The sequence below is a fragment of the Salvelinus namaycush genome, chromosome 27 (genome assembly GCF_016432855.1).
Source record: "Salvelinus namaycush isolate Seneca chromosome 27, SaNama_1.0, whole genome shotgun sequence".
Classification (NCBI taxonomy): Eukaryota; Metazoa; Chordata; class Actinopteri; order Salmoniformes; family Salmonidae; genus Salvelinus; species Salvelinus namaycush.
In genome coordinates, this window is record NC_052333.1 from 1,687,366 (window position 1) to 1,692,093 (window position 4,728).

A 4,728-nucleotide genomic window follows, 5' to 3' on the forward strand; every position below is an offset into this window, starting at 1 on the left:
GTATGACACCTTACTACTAAAACATAATATGTACTGCAGTATGACATCTCTACTACTAAACTAAATTATACTGCAGTATGACATCAGTACTATTAAACTGATATAATATACTGTAGTTTGACACCTCTACTACTAACATAATACATACTGCAGTATGACATCAGTACTATTAAACTGATATAATATACTGCAGTTGACACCTCTACTATAACATAATTATACTGCAGTATGACATCAGTACTATTAAACTGATATAATACTGCAGTTTGACACCTCTACTACTAACATAATACATACTGCAGTATGACATCAGTACTATTAAACTGATATAATTACTGCAGTTTGACACCTCTACTACTAACATATTATATACTGCAGTATGACATCAGTACTATTAACTAATATAATATTACTGCAGTTTGACATCTCTTACTAACATAATATATACTGCAGTAGACATCTGTACTTTAAACTAATATAAATATACTGCAGTATGACACCTCTACTACTAACATAATATGTCTGCAGTATGACATCTCTACTACTAACATAATATATACTGCAGTATGACATCAGTACTATTAAACTGATATAATATACTGCAGTTTGACACCTCTATACTAACATAATACATACTGCAGTATGACATCAGTACTATTAAAATGATTAAATACTGCACGTTTGACACCTCTACTACTAACATAATATATACTGCAGTATGACATCAGTACAATTAAACTGATATAATATACTGCAGTTTGACACTCTACTACTAACATAATACATACTGCAGTATGACATCAGTACTATTAAACTGATATAATATAATGCAGTTTGACACCTCTTACTACTAACATAATACATACTGCAGTATGACATCAGACTATTAAACTGATATAATATACTGCAGTTTGACACCTCTACTACTAACATAATACATACTGCAATGAAATCAGAACTACTAAACTGATATAATATACTGCAGTTTGACACCTCTACTACTAACAAATACATACTGAGTATGACATCAGTACTATTAAACTGATATAATATACTGCAGTTTGACACCTCTACTACTAACATAATACATACTGCAGTATGACATCAGTACAATTAAACTGATATAATATACTGCGTTTGACACCTCTACTACTAACATAATACATACTGCAGTATGACTCAGTACATTAAACTGATATAATATACTGCAGTTGACACCTCTACTACAACATATACATACTGCAGTATGACATCAGTACTATTAAACTGATATAATATACTGCAGTTTGACACCTCTACTACTAACATAATACATACTGCAGTATGACATCAGTACTATTAAACTGATATAATATACTGCAGTTTTGACACCTCTACTACTAAAATAATACTATACTGCCGTATGACATCAGTACTATTAAACTGATATAATATACTGCAGTTGACACCTTCTACTACTAACATATTTTATACTGCAGTATGACATCAGTACTATTAAACTAATATAATATAATGCAGTTTGACATCTCTACTACTAACATAATATATACTGCAGTATGACCTCTCATACATAAAAATTATACTGCAGTATGACCTCTACTACTAACATAATATATACTGCAGTATGACCTCTCTACTACTAACATAATATATTACTGCAGTATGACATCTCTACTACTACATAATATATACTGCAGTTGACATCGTACTTTAAACAATATAATATATACTGCAGTATGACATCTCTACTACTAACATAATACATACTGCAGTATGACATCTCTACTACTAACATAATATATACTGCAGTATGACCTCTCTACTACTAACATAATATATACTGCAGTATGACATCTCTACTACTAACATAATATATACTGCAGTATGACATCTGTACTTTAAACTAATATAATATATACTGCAGTATGACATCTCTACTACTAACATAATATATACTGCAGTATGACATCTCTACTACTAACATACTATATACTGCAGTATGACATCAGTACAATTAAACTAATATAATATATACTGCAGTATGACATCTCTACTACTAACATAATATATACTGCAGTATGACATCTCTACTATTAAATAATAATACGCAGTATGACATCTACTACAACTACTATATACTGCAGTATGACACGTACTATAAACTAATAAATATACTGCAGTATGACCTCTCTACTACTAACATAATATATACTGCAGTATGACATCTCTACTATTAAACTGCTATAATATATACTGCAGTATGACATCTCTACTACTAACATAATATATACTGCAGTATGACATCAGTACAATTAAACTGAAATAATATATACTGCAGTTTGACATCTCTACTACTAACATAATATATACTGCAGTATGCATCTGTACTTTAAACTAATAATATATACTGCAGTATGACACCTTACTACTAACATAATAATATAATGCAGTATGACATCAGTACATTAAACTGATAATATATTACGCAGTTTGACATCTCTACTACTAACATAATATATACTGCAGTATGACATCTGTACTTTAAACTAATATAATATATACTGCAGTATGACATCTCTACTACTAACATAATATATACTGCAGTATGACATCAGTACAATTAAACTGAAATAATATATACTGCAGTTTGACATCTCTACTACTAACATAATATATACTGCAGTATGACATCTGTACTTTAAACTAATATAATATATACTGCAGTATGACCTCTCTACTACTAACATAATATATACTGCAGTATGACATCTCTACTACTAACATAATATATACTGCAGTATGACCTCTCTACTACTAACATAATATATACTGCAGTATGACATCAGTACTATTAAACTAATATAATATATACTGCAGTATGACCTCTCTACTACTAACAACTATATACTGCAGTATGACACTCTATACTACTAACATAATAATACTGCAGTATGACATCTCTACTACTAACATACTATATACTGCAGTATGACATCAGTACAATTAAACTAATATAATATATACTGCAGTATGACATCTCTACTACTAACATAATATATACTGCAGTATGACATCTCTACTACTAACATAATATATACTGCAGTATGATATCTCTACTACTAACATACTATATACTGCAGTATGACCTCTCTACTACTAACATACTATATACTGCAGTATGACCTCTCTACTACTAACATACTATATACTGCAGTATGACCTCTCTACTACTAACATACTATATACTGCAGTATGACCTCTCTACTACTAACATAATATACTGCCGTATGACATCAGTAATTAAATGATATAATATACTGCAGTTTGACACCTCTACTACTAACATAATATATACTGCAGTATGACATCAGTACAATTAAACTGATATAATATACTGCAGTTTGACATCTCTACTACTAACATAATATATACTGCAGTATGACATCTGTACTTTAAACTAATATAATATATACTGCAGTATGACACCTCTACTCAACATAATATGTTACTGCAGTATGACATCTCTACTACTAACCATAATATATACTGCAGTATGACATCAGTACTAATTAAACTGATATAAATATACTGCAGTATGACACTCTACTACTAACATACTATATACTGCAGTATGACTCTCTATACATAACATAATAATATGCGTATGACATCAGTACTATTAAACTGATATAATATATACTGCAGTATGACATCTCTACTACTAACATACTATATACTGCAGTATGACCTCTCTACTACTAACATAATATATACTTCTGTATGACATCAGTACTATTAAACTGATATAATATACTGCAGTTTGACACCTCTACTACTAACATAATATATACTGCAGTATGACATCAGTACAATTAAACTGATATAATATACTGCAGTTTGACATCTCTACTACTAACATAATATATACTGCAGTATGACATCTCTACTACTAACATAATATATACTGCAGTATGACATCTCTACTACTAACATAATACATACTGCAGTATGACATCAGTACTATTAAACTGATATAATATACTGCAGTTTGACACCTCTACTACTAACATAATACATACTGCAGTATGACATCAGTACTATAAACTGATATAATATACTGCAGTTTGACACCTCTACTACTAACATAATACATACTGCAGTATGACATCAGTACTATTAAACTGATATAATATACTGCAGTTGACACCTCTACTACTAACATATATATACTGCAGTAGACATCAGTACTATTAAACTATATAATATACTGCAGTTTGACCATCTACTACTAACATAATATATACTGCAGTATGACATCTGTACTTTAAACTAATATATATATACTGCAGTATGACACTCATACACATAAATACTGCTGACACTCTACTACTAACATAATAATACTGCAGTATGACATCAGTACTATTAAACTGAATATAATATACTGCAGTTTGACACCTCTACTACTAACATAATACATACTGCAGTATGACATCAGTACTATTAAAACTGAATAATATACTGCAGTTTGACAACCCTCTACTACTAACATAATATATACTGCAGTATGACATCATACTATTAAACTGATATAATATAATGCAGTTTGACACCTTACTACTAACATAATACATACTGCAGTATGACATCAGTACTATTAAACTGATATAATATACTGCAGTTTGACACCTCTACTACTAACATATATATACTGCAGTATGACATCAG